General features: G+C 33.7%; 1 protein-coding gene across 1 annotated transcript in view; it reads right to left on the reverse strand.

The window, feature by feature from the left end:
• Epha6 (EPH receptor A6) overlaps positions 1 to 21,793 on the reverse strand; it is an 851,223-nt gene that overhangs the window by 671,920 nt on the left and 157,510 nt on the right. The gene's annotated exons all lie outside the window — the stretch shown is intronic.

Genomic DNA, 21,793 nt, shown 5'->3' on the forward strand with positions numbered 1-21,793 from the left:
TTTCAAATAAATGAGGGAGAGAATAAACTAATAACCCAAGCAGCTATAAAAGTTCTGACATCTGTCCAAGAAAAAGTCAAAAAGACCTGGTAAGAAAAAAAGAAACTTGAAAATTTCATTATAACACAGCTAGAGGCATTGATTGAAAAAAAAACCTAAAATGATTTACTAAAATAATGATATGTTATAACTACTTAAGAAATTAGTTATTCCATTTGGTGGTATACATGGAAAACACCACTTTTATGTTATTCTGGATACCACATGAATCACACAACTCATATATTTCTCCTCAAGGGTTTAGTGTTTTGAATGGAATTTCTGAGGTGTGAATGAGTGGGATCTCTGCATGTAAGAAACAGAATTTAAAGCCCTGTTTGTGTTATTAGTTTGCTGTGTTATATAACCTATTTAGATATTTTATTAAAAAAGAAATGAAAAGTCCTGATAAGTTATGTGCCAAGCCCAGAAATGACTATGCCCAGTCAGTTAGAGAAATGCATTCACTCACAGATATATATTCTAAGAACTCTACATATGCCAAACAAAATTCTATGCATAATGGGCTTAATGGTGAATAAACAAAGCTAGGAATGTTCTTGCTCCTGTATAATTATGTTACTCTTGGATTAGAATGTACCTGGTAAGAAAAAAGAAACTTGAAGAAAAAAACATGAAGAAAAAAGAAACATGAAGAAGTGTCTGAAACAAATGTTGTCAAAAATAACCTGAATAATGAAAGTTCATTATGGGTTTATCAGGGTGGGAAAGATGTAAGGAAGATGTTCACACACTGACACTGAACCGTGAGCCTAGGAAAACATAGTTAAATTCTAATCCACCTTGTTAATGTTTTTAGAAGCCTTAAGTAGGCAGTTTGGGTTAAATGAGAAAATAAGAAAAGAGCATGGCATAGTTGGAAAAGACTGATATCTTTATAGAAAGAAATAGGGGAACTATAATTCCAACTGAGTGCACACAAAGAAAATATTGTGTGAAAACTTACAGAAGAAAGCCATGGACAAACAAAGATGAATCTTCATCCGGAACTAAGCCCACTGTTAGATTGATTTTGAACTTCCATCATCCGGAACCTTGAGGAGGTAGATTCATGTTAAATGTTCATTTTTGTCAGATTATTATTTTAATGACAGCCATAGTGAGCTATTCTGTAGGGGTAGAAAAAGAAAGAAACACAGGTAAATAACTTAAGAAAGAAGCTTGGAGAGTTTGAAAAAAAAGAGTAATAGGAATATGAGAATAGTCATATTAAGTAAGGGAGGTTTAGAAAGAAAGAAAATTGCAGAAGCCAACAAGGGCTAAATCATGTTGGTAGTAGATGGCTAGTAAGATGTGAATTAAGATTTTATTTAAAGCCAGTTAAAGGCATCGCCAAATGTTCTTGAAGAATAGTCTGTTGAGTACAGACATAGAAATGCTACATTAACAAACTGAGCATTATCTGCAAAGTTAATGATTTTGAAGAAGAGTAAATAGTCTGGGAATACATGCAGAAGGTGTGATCTATACAACCTGCAGGTACACTGATGACACAGAAAGGCCACTTTCCTGTCTGCTTATTCTGCATGGATTATATCCATACTACTTATAAGACAGTGATCATAAAAATAATTCATAAATCTATAATAAGAAGCTTTCATTAACAATGACTTAAGCACAAATTGATAGGGATTGTGTTTAATCTACATATAGAAAAACTTAAGATCATTTCATAACTGCATTTTTCATTATTTTACTTCTTTATTCATTTTTTGTCTTGAATGCAGTCCACCTACCTCCTCACCTCCAAATCCTACCCTCTCACCCCCTTTTCCTAACTCCCCTCTGCTTCAAGATGAGAATACCACCTTGGGTACCAACCTGCCATGACATATCAAGTATTATTGGGAATAATTCCTTTCTCACTTAGGGCAGACAAGTCAGTCCATCTAGGGAAAAAGGATCAAAAAGCAGACCACAGAGTTCAAGTCAGAGACAGCTCTGCTCCAATTGTTGGGGGACCCATATGAAGAACAAGATGCACATCTGCTGCATATGCATAGGGTGCCTAAGTCCAGTCCATTTCGGTTGGTGGCTGTCTATGTGAGTTTCCATAGGCCCACGTTAGCTGGCTCTATATGTTTTCTGTGGTATTTTTGACCCCTTCAGCCCTTTATTCATTCCTTTGACTTTTTCACAAGACTCTTTGAGCTCTGCCTAATTTTTGGCTGCAGGTTTCTGCATCTGTTTTTGTCAGCTGCTGGATGAAGCCCTCAAATGACAGTTGTGCTAGACTTCTGTTGGCACGCGTAGCAGAGCATCATTAATAGAGTCAGGGATCGGGTCTCTCTCACAAGGTGGGTCTTAAGTTGGGCCAGGCATTGGTTGGCCATTCCCTCAATCATTCCTCCATATTTATTCCTACACATCTTGTAGGCAAGACAAATTCGGGTCAAAGGCTTTGTGGGTAGGCTGGTGTCCCCCTCCCTCCACTGAAAATCCCTGCCTGGCTGCTGGAAGTAGCCACTTCAGGCTCCATATTCTCTGCCACTTGGAGTCACACAGCAGCCTACAGAATGAAAACAGTTCATCATCAACCCTACATCTTTTAGAGGCTAATATCCAAAATATACAAAGAACTCAAGAAACTAAACACCAACATTCCAAATAATCCAATTTAAAAATGGGGTGCAGTGCTAAACAGAGGATTCTTAACAAAGGAATCTTTAATGACTGAGAAGCACTTAAAGAATTGTTCTATATCCATCATTGTCAGAGAGATGTAAATCAAAACCACTATGTGATTTCATATTACACCTATCAGAATGGCTAGGATCAAAAATTCAAGTGACAGCACATGCTGTCAAGAATGTGGAGCAAGAGAAACAGTCCTTAATTTCATTTCTTAATTTTTAAATTAGATATTCATAGGTCAAGTACTATAGTTTCATTTTTTTAAGTAATAAAATATTCTGACCAAAACCAAATGAGAGTGAGTATTTTATTTAAAATGAAAGTCAAAGTCTATTGGAGAGAGAGGGCCATGACAAGAACTTGAAGGCAGGTCTACATATCATTGGACACAGCATAATATCCAATCAAGGATCAAGTATCTAACAAAACAGTCAAGATGTATAAAAGAAAATATGGGAGATTATTTTGTTTTATTTATTTATTTTTGTTACTTTTATTGCCTTCTGGTTATACTTCTAGTTATACTTGGCTCGTTTTCTTATTCAGTTCAAGATACACTACCTAGAGAATGTACCACCCATTGTGGGATGGGCCTCTATCTACATCAGTTAACAGTTAAGACAAATGCCCACAGATACAACTATAGGCCAGTTTGAGCCAGGCTATTTCTTGGTTGAAATATTTCTTTTCAGATGAATGTAGGCTAAATCAATTTGACAGTAAAGCAAAACTTTAAAAGACAGTAAGCATAATAGCTTTTTAACTACAGGCAAGCTACAAGTAGCTCTATTGAACAAATGTGTATCTAATTCTGTGAATAATGACCTCTTGTAAACAAGTCTCATATTGTATAAGTCTAAAGAGTAACACTTTTACTTTAGCTTTCTTATTATTGGTTGTATTAATTCTCTGTCATCTATCTATATTTCTACCTATCATCTCTCTCTGTCTATCTGTCTGTCTGTCTGTCTATCATCTATAGTGCACACATACACACTTGTGTGTGTGTGTATGTGTGTGTGTATGTGCTTTCTGTTCCAGTTTCCTACCAATGAAAACATACATTTCTGGAAGGAAGAAAAGGCATATAAGGCTGAGGAAATAAACTAACAGATTTAGAAAGCTTCTGAAACTTAAGGTATTCACATAGACTCTTCCCAAGGTTATATGCACTATGACTTTGAGAAAGAAGATATTCTTCAAGGAAATCACCTGTCCATAGATCATGATATAAATCTAGTCATGCAGCCTCTGTGAGTTGTCATCTCTGTTAGAGTAAGTCATTGAAGATGAAACTACCTTTGAATTATCTATGCTGTTATAAATAAAGTCTTCTCTATATTACTATAAGTAACACCAATGAATAAGACAACGACTTTGGCCTAATCGTTTTCTTGATCAGTCATCATCACTCTTTCTGAAATGAATAGGTATTTGTTCATTCATATCCATTGTAAGTCACACAGCTGTTTATGTAAACCAAAGATCAACCACATATTCACAGGTATTATTCAACTGTTGTAATCCATCTTGGTTGGTTGGTTCTTTCTTTTTTGTTTTTATTTTTTAAAATTGATACAGGGTCATTTTTTTACTGGGCCAGGGGTCCGTCCAGTACAATTTAGCATGCTTCAGTGAGGCCTAGTGATCTACGTGTTCATAGGTCTACTTCCCAGTGCTGAGATAACTACCAGGTGTCATAGTATATATCTTAGTATATACTGTAACTAACTGTCAGTCTGTGTTAATAACTATTTTGGTTTGATTTCTATTGCTGTGATGATACATCCCCACAAAAACCAACATGCAGGATGAGGCTTACAACACTCACCACAATCCTTTTTCAAGGAGAAATAAATTGGGAAACCTGATAATATCGTACCAATAGTCAATGAAACAACAAAAAATCGCATATGTATTCTCTGTTTACTAGTTTGTTCATAATGATATATTTCTTCTCTAATAAAGTTAAAGATTACCTGCCCAGGGAATGATATAACCCACAATGAATTGTGTCTTCCCACATAAACCAAGAAAGTATAATAGCTTTTAAACTACAGATAGACTTGTAGACCAACTTTTCTAATATGACAGATTGTATTCTTCAACTCTGACCCCAAATAGTCTGTCCTTTAATTTGTTTTTTTTAATCACATAATTTGTCATAATCACACTAAAAAAAATGCAGAGCATAGCTACTGAGAAGTAAAAGACATCGTTGGGATAAGTTTGACCTTATGGCTCTTAGATAGAGTCTACAGCCTAGAAGGCTTTGTTGTACAGTCTGGTTTAGACTGAAGACTGTTGTACAACTGCAGTGTTGTAGCTGGGTTCTAGAGATGTAGTTGTCTTTACCACGTGATAGGAAAGTTATCAACCTTTGGTTTCTGGATTGTGACAGAGGCATGTACTTTGAAGTATTTGGTCTATGAGAATCTAGTATCTGATCCACATTACTGTAAAAGTAGCTTTTGTGAAACCTCAGGGTTGCTGTTCACCTCCTATCCTTTACATTTCTTATAAGACATTTGTACTTAATAGAAGGCTTGAGAAGCATGGCTTTCAAAAATACACCTTTAGTGAGTGTTTAATGATTACCTGGGTTACATCAGTTTTGTACAAGAAAAAAAAAATGGATTACTTCCTTTGGTAACAATTGAGGGGCTCTGTACAAGCTAGGTAATAGGGTTCTAACTTCTAGGACTGTGATGGAAATGTAATTAGTTAAAACTAACAAGAAAGTACAGGTTAACTTCCTATGCTGGGACCTTTAAGAAATTATACCAGAACCTTGGACTAAAACACTCCTATCAGGTTTATGTGAGCACAGTCTCCAAGATCCTGGGCCTCCAGACTCCAGCCCAGAAATCTCATGGAAACACACGTCTCAAAGCCCTGACTTCAACTTAGACAGAAGACTCTAGAAAGCTAAAATCATAGAGGGTACATCTCAAAGAAATCTTAAAATAATCCCTGCATCAGTCATCAATTCCTCAACTTTCCTCTTATGCCAAACATAACCCACACCCATATTTTCCAGGTAACAATCATTTGTTCATTGTTAAAATGAAGAATACTCAAAGAGGAAAGGAGTCAACAGTTTCAAGGGAGGCTTGCTATGCAACAGTGCACCTAAAATACAAGTGCAGCTATGTCCACCAAATGAAAAGGTCAGCTCCAAGACAGAGAAGTCTAACAGAACATCACTGTGACCACAGGCTTGGTCTATTGGGTAACTGCAATTTTTCGGCTATCAGCAAACAAAGGGTTGTATTTATCTGTTTTAATATGTGCAGGTCATATTTATGCACATAAATGTTTTTGTGTAGTGTAATAAATTAAGTTAGAAAACAAAAAATGATTTTTTATCAAAAAAAAACTGGTGACATACACCTGCTTGTCTATGCTAAGGGAAGGAACTGCCATTAGTGGGAGTTACAGCTTTCATTGATCATGTATCCATATTTTCCTTCCACAGAAATCCTGTTGGCAATCTCCATCCAGCTTTGTATTGTGCCTCAATTTACATTTGTGGATGAAACATATTTTCATTATCTTCATTGTGATGGTAGAAATGCAACTATCAGTGCAGGTCAATACTAAAAAATTGCCACTTGAAAGAGCATTTTATGTTATTATAAATTATTTTTGTGGCACAGAAATGTCATAAATAAAAGTCATTGTAATTCTGTCAGTTTTTTACATAATTTCTCTCAACTTATTTAAAAGCATACATGTTATTTATAATATAGATTATTTTCATGATAGAAAATTTTAATATCCTATTTACTTGTTTCTGAAACTAGAGAGTTCAAATTACCAATACAGTCATCATTGTAAAGCAAACAACTCATCTTTGTGAAGAAACTTTAGTTTTTGAGTTTCAGATATTTCTTATTCATTAAAAAATTTATTATGAAAGGCTAGATTTTTTTATAATGAAGAAATTTTTTTTGTAAGATTTTGTAACATGTAGTTTAATTTAATTCCACTCCATTACTGTTATATTCTCCTCTCCTAACTGGTGGCCCTCTGCCATCTTCTGTCATTTCACTGGGATTATTTTCACGAGTTGAAACTCTGCAGTGACTGAACCTCTCATCCACTGCTTTAATACACAGTATATTCCTCATTTGTAATTCATTCATCACTTCTGATACTCCTTGGAACTTTTAAGATTGAAGATTAATGAACTTGGTGATTTTTCTTCAGGAAAAATAATAATGGAAAAGCAAAGAAGCTACAGTATAGCTAAAGGTTGAAGCATACAACAAAGAGAATGGAAAGATTAACTCATATCTGAAAACAATCTTAAACTGGTTGTATTTCCTTAGAATTTCCCCCTTAATCCCCCAATTCAATCCCCTTTCAACAAATCTATGGACAGGCTTTTTTTTTTTTTCACACAGGAAAAATCCTTTTCTAATTGGAAGCACTTTGATACTTACAGGCTTTAGAAAGCTGTGTTTTTTTTGATGTAGGAACATAATAACCTCTACCTCCCCTCTTTCAGCAGGATTTCACCTTTCCAAATCATTCTGTGTTCTGTATGTTTTAACCTATATCTTTTTAATTGTCACTTCTTTAACAAACATGGCACACTTTAATTTAATTAATTATATACAGCTACTTTCTTCTTAATATTAAAATTGGTGGCATATATATTTGCCTTTGACATGGTTTAATTTTAAGCCTATATTATCTTAGCATATAGATGGTGATGGTTTTCCTATATTACAAATAAAATTAGTTATAATCAAATTAATTTTGGAACATTAAGAAAAGAAGTGAAAGAATTATATAATACTTCTAGGCAAAATTTCCACTGGTGCCTTTAGATACTAAATAGTGATTAAGCAAGTATTGTCATTTCATGTTGTTAGCTTTCACGAATGATTTTCAATGCCATGCAAATTCACTCCTACTTTAGTAACAGTGTAAGCTTTCATCAGTTTTCAGTAGTGTCCTCCATATTGTCTTTGATAAATATTTCTACTTTTATTTCATATTTCTCTATGAAAATGTCAACAATATTTATTGGCAGGCATGTCAGTGATTTTATAATTATTTCCTTCTCTGATATACACATATATAATGTCTGTCAATAATCTTCATTTTAATTTTCTTGCCATTAGAGAATTCATTAGATTTTTATAATGACATTATTTTAATTGAATGAATACTTTCATCTTCTTAATGAATATGTGCAAGACAAATTTTGTTTCGCAGACCATCTGGGAAAATAAAGCAGTCCCAAGAAAATTAATATGCTATTTCAGAAACACTATTATTTCATGGTCACTAGACTGTAAGTAAATAATCATTGTTATCACATTGCATTATAAAATGCACTGCTTTTTCCTTTAGAAACTCTAATGTACTTTGTTGATCAACATTCTGAAGTAATATGTACAAGGAAATTCCAAATCTTAGATTTTGTTCAATGCCAATTTGTAGGCATAAAATTATATATTGACATTTTTATTTTCACCCACCTTTTAAATATATGGTCAAATCATGGTAGAATCTTTAATAATTGCTTCTTCCTAAGGAGGCTGATGCTTGCATAAAAACATTTGTTGATGTTTTAGGAAGACTTCTTCAAATTTTTATTCTATTTCTTTCAGTCATATATTTGAAAGTTTATTCTATATCATAATAAGTTAGAAAAGCAAGCACACGTTCATGAAGGCAGGCAGGAAGGCAGTGAGGCAGATAGTAAGAAAGGAAGGGAAGGAGGGAGGAATCTAATTGGGTAAGCAAGGCATTATTCCAATGGGAAAGGAGACTGGTAATTCTAGGGAATGAGACAAGGACCACAATGAAATATTAAATGTCATTTTTAGATTAAATTTTAAGTAATGCCATAATCATCAGCTAAATAAATTAGAATGGGTAACTTTAGTATCTGTCATCTATCTGTCCATCATCTGTCATCTGTTTGTCCATCATCTCTTGCTGTAGTAAAGGTGGAAAATATAGAAATGGAAAAATATAACAATTCTATATAAAAGCTTAAGATGCTGTAAATGGTAGCAAAATTAGAATGAGTCCAATCATAAAAATCTTTACAAACAAAATTTGTTTCTTAAAAGGAAAATATTAAGAGAGATCAGACTTTCTCTTAAAAGTGGGTTTTAAAGAGACAGGACATAAAATTGGGAGGGGAAATAGACAAAAGGGAAGAAAAGTAAAAAATGGGTAGGCAGGGATGATTGATTTGAAATTTTACAATACATTTTAAACAACCATTTTATAAATACAGATAACTTGTTATAAAGTATATTTGGCATTATTTTGTTAAAAGAGATCCCTACTTACCAATGAATTAGGAATAATATTATTTGTTTTAGAAATATCTTTGTGAAAAGACTTTAAAAAACTGATAGTGACTTTTGATGAATATTCAATTTAAACATATTTATAACGATAATCAGAATATATATTTATGTGTGTGTATGTATAATTCTTTTCAAGACATTAACTGCACACTTATTTGATTATATGATAGAGCCAGTTGTATTGTCTGTAGGTCACCATAATAATTGGTAATAATTCATAGCTCATAAACTGTAATACATATGAAAGAAATATATGCTAATCTAACATCATACATAAATAAATACATTATACTCAATTCTGAATAGTAATTCTGACCTTAAAGTACCAAAAAACAGCAACTGACTTTAGACTGAGTCTAGTTCATTTTAAAATATGTTTTAAGCATAAAACAATATGAAATTTATCATTTGCTTTTGCATATTCTTTTATTCATTGAATATAAAAGCATAAATATACCAATTTTAATTAATATATGATTAATGTCTAGCATGGCTTAGGGTGAAGTTATTACAGTATAAGAGAATTAGCTAACATCAGAGAGTTCTTCAAAAAGTCTTCATTTCAGAGGATTAATATCAAATTAATATTCTGCAATTAAATTAACATACATTCATGGAAACATGTAGACACACACATACACACATACAAACACTTTTACTTTTTTCTAATATGGTGTTTTACTCTCAAATTACAGTCATAGATAATACAAATTTCTCAAGTGCTTTAGACATTACATTCCTTAATATAAATATTTGAATATTGGCTGAGTAATAGTTGGTGTTTATAGGAAAATACTTCAATATTTGCTCCATGTTTAATAAAAGAAATACATATTAATATGTAGCCAATACAATTTGTTTGACCATTAATTTGTAATTCCAGAATACATTAATTTGTCTATAAGGTCAGAAAATTATCTGTAGAAGACCATGAAATAAATACTTTAGATATGTAGGCCCCACGGTCTCATTGACAACTATCAAACATATGGTATATGACACATTAGACTTTAGTGTGTTCCATCAAATCTCTGCAGCTGACTAAAAGGCTCCAACTTGCCAGGGGTTTCACTAAGAAATGATCGTGGCTCTTTCAGTATAAACCATATTTAAGACACACAATACCATCTTAATGAAACAAACATATACTAAAACTTGGGGTATAAATTCAATCCTTTAATATTTTAATAACATTTTTGCCCGTTATTTCTATTTTAAAAACTAACAAATCTCCACATTTGTAAACTTCCATGAGAACAGTAATTGGGATGAGAAAGTCAGCATGCTTTCTTTGTGCTTCTCCCTTAGGTGTCAATTTAGTGCACCACTGAACCCTCCGCAGGACTCTCCTGATTCTCATACTGAGGTGCAAGAGATGCTAATTTTCTACATTCTGAAAGTGAGATGTTTTCAATAATGAAGATGGTTGCTTTGGGGCTTACTAAACTGTGACAGTCATGTCCCTACCTCCAAACGATTATTGCTTCTTCACCACAACCTTAATCTCTTCAAATTGAGAACTAGTCTATGAAATAAACATATATATGCCACCATTAATTAGTGACCTCTATTTTACCAGAGTTTAATTACTTCATGAAATTTAACTGATTCTTTTTTCTTTCTAGCTCAGTACTAATAAGAAATATTATTCTTCAGGAGTCAATAATATGTTTTAAAAATATTTTCCCTGGAGTGCTTTTTTATAATCTGCCTGGGTATATCATTTTGTATATCCTATTTTCAATACTCTAAGTTTAACTTAATTTATTATTTCACATAAAATTTGGAATTATTTATATTTAGTTAAATGTGATAAAAATAATAAGAATTAAGTCCAGTTTTTGCAACAAAAAATTAACACTTACAGCATTAAATATGTTATTTATATTATATATATTAGTATGTTAACATAATTATTCTATGTTCTTTACAGAATTCAGTTAATAATCTATCAACCTAAATAAATTTTATGTTGAGTAAGTATGGATTGGCTAAGGAAATATGAAATGTATAAATGTATAAGGAGTTTTTAATGTCACATCAAAAGATGTAAGAGAACATTTGTTTCATTGAGACAATGTTATAAGTAGCTGAGGGTATCCTGGAACTAAGACTAGCTTGACCTTAAATTCCCAGTATTAACTACCTCAATCTCATAATTGCAGAGACTGTAAGTATATGACATCATAACTAGCTCAGTAAAAAATAATTTATGACAAAACATTCACTCAATTAAGTAAACATTGTTATCTGTAACTTTTTACACAAAACATGAAAAATACTTAGTTTTTATAATATGTTCTGGTATAATAAAATTCATTCATATTAACAATTTATAATAACCATGAAAACATTGATATATAATTAGTTAATAAAGAGCGTGTGATCCTGATTACAGTGCAATTATAAAGTTATTAGAGTGTCTTTAAAAAATACTACTACATAATACATCTTTATTTATGTTTCAAATTAACACATTGACATTAATTTTAACTGAAATATTTTATTATTCAACACGAAGAGTCCAGTTTTTCTTGGTAGAAAAAGAATGACCCTGGATACACAACAGTTAGATATAAATTAAGAACATGTAAAGCAAACAAACAAAAAAGAGGATATAAGTCATTTCAAGAAGAATGACCAAAATAACAATTCTCTATCTTAAAGAAATCCATCCAAGACAGTGGTTGTTTATCTCTGCCCAACACAACAGTGTTTGTATCTTTCAAGAAATCTCTGTGTCTTTATATAGTAGCTGCTTTTTAGAGTTGTCAAATAATGGAATAAATCATGCTTTTCCACTTGTCTGCCACTGAAGATAAAACAGAGTCTGTTTTCAGGTTTTGAGCGTTGCCATCAATTGTTAGCCTTGTATGCTTCTTTATTCAGTGACAGTACATGTGCAGGCAGCAACAATGGAAACATCTCCATGGCTCTATAGTCCCCTTTAATGTGGAGACTAATTATGCCATTAATTTGTTTCTTGAGATTTATTATACATATAGCTAGTTTGCAATAAGCTCAGATGGGAAAGAGTAACAGGCTATTACTACAATTTATTTCCATGTGCTCATGGTGAAAAAGCAATTAATAATAATAATAATAATAATAATAACGATAATGATGATAATAACAGTATTTGTTATTGAATAAATGACCCTGTCTTTTAGGAACACTCTCCACCATTGCTAAGGAACAACCAAATCTTTCAGTGTCTATTATTTTACAGCAAATTTTTTAATTTATTTAGGCTTCTATTTATCGGTAAGTATATATGAGTACAAACAAGTCAGATTCTTCTAAACAATACCAGTTGTACCCTGATATGCCCTTGAATAAAAAAACATACCCCAATTGGCTAAAATGCTATATATAAGCTTGTACAATAAACAATAATGTTAGATCTGAACTCTGAGGTCGGTCTGCAGAATCTGAATCTCATGGCTCTGTCTCTACTTACTCCCATCCTCTTGTTCCCTAGTCCCACAATTGTACATATTGCTTCAGAAATAGACAACTGGATGTTGAAGTGTGACTCATAAGACATCACAATCTATTTAAATCTTATGGAAGTGTTTTTCACCATTAGAAGATAAGTGTGTTCATTTTGTGGGAAAAGATATAGACTATAGCAGAGATGATAAACTTGTTCAGGAACTTTGATCTCCTTATCTCTGGTAGAATATTTTTATTGAAAGATGACAACTAAACTTGGACAACATTTAATAGCACCCCAGCCCCATTTACAGCTTTAGAAGCCATATAAACACTTTAATTTTAGTCTGTTCTATATGTAACAAGGCCTCTTCAATCTCTTCTGATATGCATTAAGGTAGATATGTGCCTCTTACAAGCTCTGAGCTGAACACAGATGTATAAGACTCTCTTTTTACATATAAATTCTTGAATGCAAGGAGTCTGGATCTCTAAGTCACTGTTTCATGTTACCAAGAAACACTACTGTGATTTCTTGTCTGAAGAAAGTGGATTGGTGTAACTATAAAAGCTTTGAATCAAATAAAAAACATAATACAAGAAAACAGAAAACACAATGCAAATTGCTCAGAAGAACATGAACACAAAAATTGTATTTCCAAGGTACATGATAAATGAATACTATAAAACATTGACATCATATAAAAAGAGAGATTGATTTAGATCTCTGAGGCAAATCAAATGTTACCTAAAAGCCAATGTGAAGGAGGGTAACTTCCATAGGAACTGAAAAGTAATTAAATGGAAATGAAACAATGCAACAGCATCCTGAAAATGGTATGCCACATAAACACAGATTTGAGCAAGGATAACATATATAAGGATTATATATATATATATATATATATATATATATATATATATATATATACACACACACACACACACACACCCCACACACACACATGCGTGTGTGTGTGCGTGTGTGGTGGGTGTGGGTGTGTGTGTATGTGTATGCTAGACTGGGCAGATGCAATCCTCAAATCTCCAGTGCTAAGAACCGTAGAAAACTAAGGAGTGTTGACAGTGAGATAGTCTTCTCAGAGAAGATAATGGAAAAGAAACAGTTTGGCTACTCAATACTTAATAGCCATGCCTGAAAACATACACACAAATAACGTTATACAATCACACAAACAGAGCAGATTGTATTAGTAACACACATACACACACACACTCACACACATAGACATATATTTGTATATATAAACATAATGAAAAAAATCACACTTTGCCATAAGAAGTTCTAGAGGACATACCTGATGAAACACATATTTATTTGTAGAAGAAAAAAGGAAAAAAAATGGAAAAGGTATGGCAAGCCATTTTGATCACCTGCCTATCTGCTTTGTTAAATTTTTGACCCAATACACTGCTAACATTGCTTGTATAATTATTAAATTCTAGACAATAATCCAAATGAAAGTGATAATTTCAGTAGTTGCCATATTTGAAAAGAGAATGGAGACACTGAATAAATGTACCCTCTTTTGGAGATATATGTATTAAAGCACTTTACATTAAATTTTGACTCTATGGAGATATAATATGTAACTTTTAAGCCTGTGTTGTGAAATCAAAATTAAAACTGATGTTAAACATGGTTAAAACAACTTGCTAAATATCTTAAGACAGTTTATAATTTAACTTAGTTTAAAGTTGGTGGCAAGGAACCAACTATAATTACTCAACGTTATTCTGTCTTGCTGGGAAATAATTCATTCTATTTTTAGAACCTCTCACCCTTCTTGATTTCATATTCTCCTCAAGCCTGGTGAAGCCCTGGAACTGCTTCAAGGAAAAGTGGTTTTGTTTGGAATCAAATGTTATATTGCCAGAGTTTAAATTTAGTGTGTGAGAACCTTTCAAAGGAGAACATACTGTCTGGGCCAGTAAGCCTGCCCTTTTTTGTCAGATACCATTCTCACCTTCTAGCTTTTCTTCATATCCCCAACTCCTTTATTTAAGGCCAGAAATATCCCTGAACCTAGAATTTCTTTATGCTCTCTGATCCCACAGTCATCTATGATAACATGATCAGACAGAAGATTATAAGCTCAAAGTGTAAATGTTTCTGGCTTGTGGAAGAAGTTGTGCCGAGAAGCCTTAACAACAACTGTCTTTGGGAGTCCACATCAATAGCTGTGTCACTAAAGGCCTTTGTTGTCTCATTCACCTCTGTGAGCAATTATGCACTTGTCTGAGAATGCCCTCCGTTCTTTCTTCCTGAATGTCAAAGAAGCCTCAGAGGAAACATTAATAAGAGTATCTTTCTAGAGAAAGAGTGTTTTTTTTTTTCTACTTTTTAAAAAATAATACAGCACATTTCAGTAACTTGTACACAATGGGATTTTATTAATTTCAAAGCAAAATGAAATTATGAAAAATCTCTGGAGATGGGTGGCCTTGGAAACTGTGATTTTTTTTTAAGAGAGGCAGACCAGACTCAGATGTGGATCTTACCTCGTCAATGGACACCTACGTGCTTAAGTGCATGTAAAGGTGAGTAGAGTCTAAAATACTAGGAAGGAGACCAAGAGAGGGTTAAAAAGAGATACTCTGGAAGAATATAGAGGAAACAAGTACATATATGATATGGAACTGGAAAGAAGACTGGATAGAGGCTAAAAGGGGGTGCAGGACAGCATTAGGGAGATGGGGAGACGAGTGGGGAAGCAATCCTCCTAAAAGTAAAACACACTTCCCTAGGAAGTGCATAATGACAACTAACACTGTACATGCTAACTGAAAGAAAAAATAACAGCACATAGTATAATAAATGTGAAAAGAATTTCATTTCAGAAATTTGATCTCCACTCCCAAATGGAATTTGTTGAATTATATCATGCGAAACCTCCAGGCCTTGCTTCTTGCAGCAGGTGTACAATTCAACACTAACATCTTATGTTAATAAGGTTTATCCTAAATTAATGTTCACGAGGAGTTTATTGGGGATTCATGTCACTTCAGAACACAAAACAGAGCAAAACTTGCATTCAAATTTACATGCTAATTGATCTCAGTTATTTCTTACGCAGTTATAATAGTCTTAGAGAGATGAAGTAAAAAGCAATTTGATGTAAATGAGCACTTTAAAAATCAACAATGTTTTATTCAGACCCTTGGAAATAATGACATTAAGTAGAATAAATTAAAACAATTAAAATTATGTCTGTAACTGTATGCTAGTATGACAGTTTCAATTAGGGAAATGTTCAAATGAATATGAAAAACAAGGTGGTATTTAAGTCGAAAAGCTGATTTGTTATGCATAGAGTAATTTGAAGTATTTGCATTTTGGTTTCAAATTTTATCATAATTGCTTAAAACATTATTTCTGTTTATTGGAATAATACAGTGAACATCTCACTGAAGCTTTTATTTTTTTTCCTTGAATTTGAGTATATGTCTATGTTAACAGTATCACGGGAAAGAAACAGGAAATTCACAACTCAGTAATCCACCTTTTAGAAACCTTTCTTTCTTTCTTTCTTTCTTTCTTTCTTTCTTTCTTTCTTTCTTTCTATTATTTTTTTAATTTTAATTTTTTTGATAAGGTTTTTCTGTATAGCCCTGGGTGTCCTTGAACTTACTGTATAGACCAGGGTGGCCTTGAACTCAAAGAGATCAGGCCTCTGCCTTATGAATGCTGGGAATAAGGATGGGCACCACCACCTTGAAGCCAAGACATTTTTCTTTTAGACAAAATTTGTTTGTGTAGTCCTGGCTATCCTGGAACTCACTAATGAATTATGTAAGTACAGGTAAATATGCATCATCTAGCAGATTTTGAAGGTGTGGTTTTGACTAGTATAGCATTGGTGTGGAAGAAAGTAAAGAAACAAAATGGGCCACTTAAAGTCAGCTGCACAGGACCTGTGGATATCTATGTCAGCTATGTACAACTTGGATTATCCAAGGCCTCTACAATCTTTTCTAATATCTACTCTATCTATCTATCTATCTATCTATCTATCTATCTATCTATGTATCTATCTATGTATCTATGTATCTATGTATCTATCTATAATCTATCTATCTATCTATCTATCTATAATCTATCTATCTATCTATCTATCTATAATCTATCTATCTCTGTATCTACCTCTCTATCTATCTATCTATCTATCTATCTATCAATGTGTCTCCCATGTCAACAGACTTCTTCTAAGGAGCATAAACACTAGCATGGTGGTATCCTTTGACACAAATATCATGATTGATATGCAGCAAATTCTTTCACAATTAGCTTAGTCAGTGTCTGAAAATACATTTAAGAAGGAGACAATATGATCTTCCATTGCTCAGACAAGGACTGAGACCTCTGGAGAGAAAGGAATAAGCTTTATTTTGTATCCAAAGGAAGAGAGCCTAAAACTAGAAGACAGAAGATGAATAAGACACACATGAAAACAGGAGAAAGAGAGAGGGGGGAAGGGAGAGGGAAAGAGAGGGAGAGAGAGGGAAAGAGGGGAGAGAGAGAAAGAGACAGAGACAGAGACAAAGACAGAGAGAGACAGACAGACAGAGAGACAGAGTAACAGAGATAAAGACAGATACAGACAGAAAGAAGAAGAAGAAGAAGAAGAAGAAGAAGAAGAAGAAGAAGAAGAAGAAGAAGAAGAAGAAGAAGAAGAAGAAGAAGAGGAGGAGGAGGAGGAGGAGGAGGAGGAGGAGGAGGAGGAGGAGGAGGAGGAGGAGGAGGAGGAGGAGGAGAAGGAGGAGAAGGAGGAAGAGGAAGAGGAAGAAAAAAAGAAGAGGAAGAGGAAGAAAAAGAAGACAAAAAAGAAAGAGAAGCACCACCACTACTGGAAGAGAAAAAGGAAAAGAAAAAGAAAGAATACATTATCTTGATAACACAAGAACCTACCGACCAGAGCTCCCAACAGACTCATAAATCACAGTTGCTTGCTGAATCACCACTAGGATATTCTGCTTTCTGCATATACTGGGTAGATTTATGCCAGCTAGAATCATCTGAGAGAAGCAAACCTCAGCTGAAAACTTGCCTCCATAAGATCAGGCTTTAAGACATTTTCACTAGCAAGCCAGTAAAAGCACCCCTCCATGGGCTTTGTCTTAGCCCCTGCCTCCAGGTAGCTCCCCTGCATGAGTTTGTTCCTCACAGCTTTTGCTCAAAGTTTCATAAACCCTTTCCTGCCCCATATGCTTTTGGTGATGGTGTTTCATCACAGCAACAGTGACTCTAACTAAGGCACTGAGAGCTGAGAATGCAAAACCTGTTTTTCTTACTTCTTTTTTTCTATTTCCCATCTTTGGACAACAGACAGACTCCAAAACCTGCCCACCCTTATAAATTCTGGGATGATGCGACCCCACACTACCCCAACCCATACATTTGCTTAGAGGCTTCCATTGCTGTGACTGTCTCTTTCTTGACATTAATACAAACAATAAGCTAATGTTTGCCCTTCTACCCCCTTCCTCTTGGCAGGTACTAATTTGTCCAAGCTTGCATGGACTTTTGTTTAGGCTCTCAAACTCCATCTTTGTATAAAGTTCCCTTCCAAGTCCATTCTTTTCCTTTTACATTTATTCTTCTCTCATATATTACATCCCTATTGCAGTTCCCCCTCCTCCTCTCCACCAAGTTCCTCCCCTCCACCTCCCATTTCCTCCCTCAGATCCACTCCTCCTTTATCCAAACCCATTCTCAAATTATTCACAAGGACCAAAAATGTGCAAGAGGGACCCTGAGTCCCCTAGTGAGACACACATGTGGAAGTTCTATAAGTTACCTTATTATATGTTTTCTCTAAGTGAGACCCCAATTTGTTTGTTCAAGCAAAGTTTGAAAACAGACTGCCTCTCAAAGTCCAAGAGGAGGAAGAACTGAGATTCTATTCTCAGTATAATGGTAGGTACTCTTCTGTGATCATTGGGGAAGCCTTTTTTCCTGATAATTTCACCCTCTCAATGGTAAAAGAAAGGATACCAGTATTTTCCAAATACATTCAGATCTAGAGCACCAAGATATAATGAGAAGAAACATTTACGCATATGGATAGTCTTTGGTCTTAGTGAATTCCTTTCTCACAGCCTTAGGATCACTCACAGAAATAAATCCCTTTCTTACACTTATATTTCACAGGCGATTTTTAAATACAAGTCTTTTATCTAAAGCCCTGCTGAAGCATACAAATGCATAACACTTACAAACTCTAGCACAAAAGAAAGAAAGGAGGGTAATTTTGTGAAAACCAGCATATACAAACAATTATGTTTGATCAGAAAAGATTAATGAAATTTCATGATTGAAAAAAAACAACCAATAAAGGAACCCAGCTGTTAGGTATAGCATGGAAAACATTGAGAGACAGAGGAACACTCACATTGTTCAAAAACAATGAGCCAGAACAGCAGGTAGAGTTTGTCAAGGTTTAAAAGGAAAAGAAGGCCAGATCGTGAGGTCTTTTGAATGCTGGAGTGAATTGTCTCTTTTAACCTAAGGACTAAAACATTTAGAAAATATAAGGGGCTGCCATGACGTCAAGCAAAAACTGTAATAACATTTTCTTTGTGTCCCAGTTTGCTTTTTTGTTGCTTTGATAAAACATTTTATAAAAGTCAACTGAAAGGAGGGAGGGGATTATTTGGCTTTTACTTCCAAGGCCCAGTACATGGCTAAGAGAAGTCATGGTAGAAAGTCAACCAGAAACTGTGAAAGGACAGTGACTGCAGGCTTGGTCAGTGAGCTTCTTTATACAGATTATGACACTCTCTGCTAAGTGATAGTGCCTCTACAGTGTGCTGAAACCTCTTTATATCAATCAACAATAATTACATTGTGCTATAGCAGTGGACCCAGGTTAATTGCTGAGATTCCTTCAATGAGGTTCCTGATTCAAAGTTAATCTCAGTTAGATTAAGTTGACAATAAATAATAACCAGGTTACTTTGTAATTCAATGGATTGTGGACACAGGGTGGGGTAAGAAGGAGATGTAGCAGGGTATTGGAAAGCAGCAAGAAAATTGGTATCGGTCCCAAGAAAATACAATTCATGAACAAACTGAAGATTGGTTGGTGAGGATAGTCTTTATTGATTTGGTGGAGTGAAGAAGCATTTCTTATTGTTGATCAAATCAGGAAAGCTTAACAGAACTGTAAAAATGGCTGAACTTAGAGGAGATTGACTCAAAGTCTGGAGCTTTGGGTGTTAGTGGCTGGATCCAATATGCTGACACAGAGCTGGAGTTTACTGAGAATACCATCAGTCGTTATTCTGTGGCATGCTGACATATAGATGAATTCATCATCACAATAGACTAATGTTCACTTTCTACCTTTTAAAATATCAAAGACTTTTAAGTATTCAAGTTCATGTGTTTTGCATGTGAAAAATGAAATCTGAAAATACATATAATTTTCAAATTGAGGGAACTTCACATATGGCCACTTTCATCTCTAATAGGCTTGGATAAAACTTTGTTAGATGTCAGCATGATGCCATAAAATGGGAGCATGGGTTTGTGTATGAAGGAAGGACATTAGTCAAGAGGCAACAGATCGTGGAGTGAAGTGCACAGCAGTAGTCCTCTTGCAATAGAGTACCATCCATTTACTCCCTCACATGTCCTCTCTGCAGTTTTAAACTAATGAAACATGAAAACCTTTTAACCTTTTACCTTCTTTCTTTTTTGTTTGCTTTTCCTAAGCTGTAGGAAAATGTAAGTGAATTCCTGAAGTCTTTGGAGGCCACCTAGAGAATAGTACTGAGAACAAAAGACTGCCTTAAACACTCCATCTCTGGTCAAGCATCCATGTGGTTGCTTAGGAACTCTGCTTTTTCTATCTGAAGTGTATATGCTACAGCAATAAACTAAGTCAATGATGTGTCCAGCTAATGTGTTTTGTGTTGCTTTGTCTCAAAGAAATTTATATATAAATATATATAAATATATATATTTATAGGAAAAGCATTTATATTTCCCTCCCTAGATATATAGCCAAGCTATAATTTGAGGTATACATTTTATTAATATGATTTTACAAACAAGTTTATTCATATACATTTGAAAAGTTGCTGCTTACTTTGAAAAGTTCAGCGGTATGGCTGTGATATATACTGTTGTTAGACAATATAAACTATAATATGACTTCTTATAGCAGGAAGGAAAGGAACAATAAGAAAGTGCCCAGCAAATGAAAGCTTAAAAAGGAAAGCATATCATTATATATTTCTTTACATCTACCATGTTTCACACTTGTTTGAAAATAACTATTATTTATAATGGGAACCATATATATATTTAGAAATTTTACATGGACTTGGTATTGATTACGACTACTACTCTATGCATATTTCAAGTGATTTTTGAAGTTACTGATGTGTGGCTATAAAATCCAAGGTTAATTCTCCTCACTTTTCAATCCATTATTAGAACTGATGAGTCTTTGTACAGTACACAGCCCCTCTTGTATCTACAACCAGTTGAAGTATACTATAGCTTTCAACACTAAACACAAATAGGTAATCTCAAAATAAATTGATGCTATTTATCATTTATTTAAAACCAGCTCTGCTAAGCAATGCATGAAGTGTATGTCATCTATAAAAATGAAATATCATATAAAAAGCATGTTAAGTTAAAAATATATAGAATCCTAGATGTAAAATATTTATCCAGAGCTCTTTTGCATCCCCCTAAATTTTGAATAGCTATATATATGAATTAATGTTCGTGTACATTATTTTCTAAGGGAAAATAAAAAGAAATTTATAGCACCCTAACTTCAGAATCACTTATAAAATTTGATATAAGTGAAATAACATTATCAGGATAATCTTGTTATATTAATTTTAATAAAATGTCCTTATTAAATTGTAGAGGCTCTTTTATACTTCATGCAAAAGATACAAGACTTCTCAAGTCACAACTAATGTTTTCCAATAATATACATGACTAACACTTAATGCTCTAGTGAACTTTGCAATAATCAACAAGCAACAACCCTTGTGTCTCACAGATTGAACCTGTGAACATTCATATATATATATATATATATATATATATATATATATATGCTATGGATATACAATATGGATATATACATATGTACATATATAAGAGAAACTTTTTCCTTTCAACCTTTCATCTTTTTACACAAATATGAATGTAGTATAAGTATAGATTTCATAGAAAAAAATTCCTATGAATAACTTATCACGGCGAGTAGAACATATGTAGCACACCACTAAATACAAGATCCCTTTATCTCTATATTGTATTATACAAAATT

Source organism: Arvicanthis niloticus, chromosome 12, assembly GCF_011762505.2.
Source record: "Arvicanthis niloticus isolate mArvNil1 chromosome 12, mArvNil1.pat.X, whole genome shotgun sequence".
Classification (NCBI taxonomy): Eukaryota; Metazoa; Chordata; class Mammalia; order Rodentia; family Muridae; genus Arvicanthis; species Arvicanthis niloticus.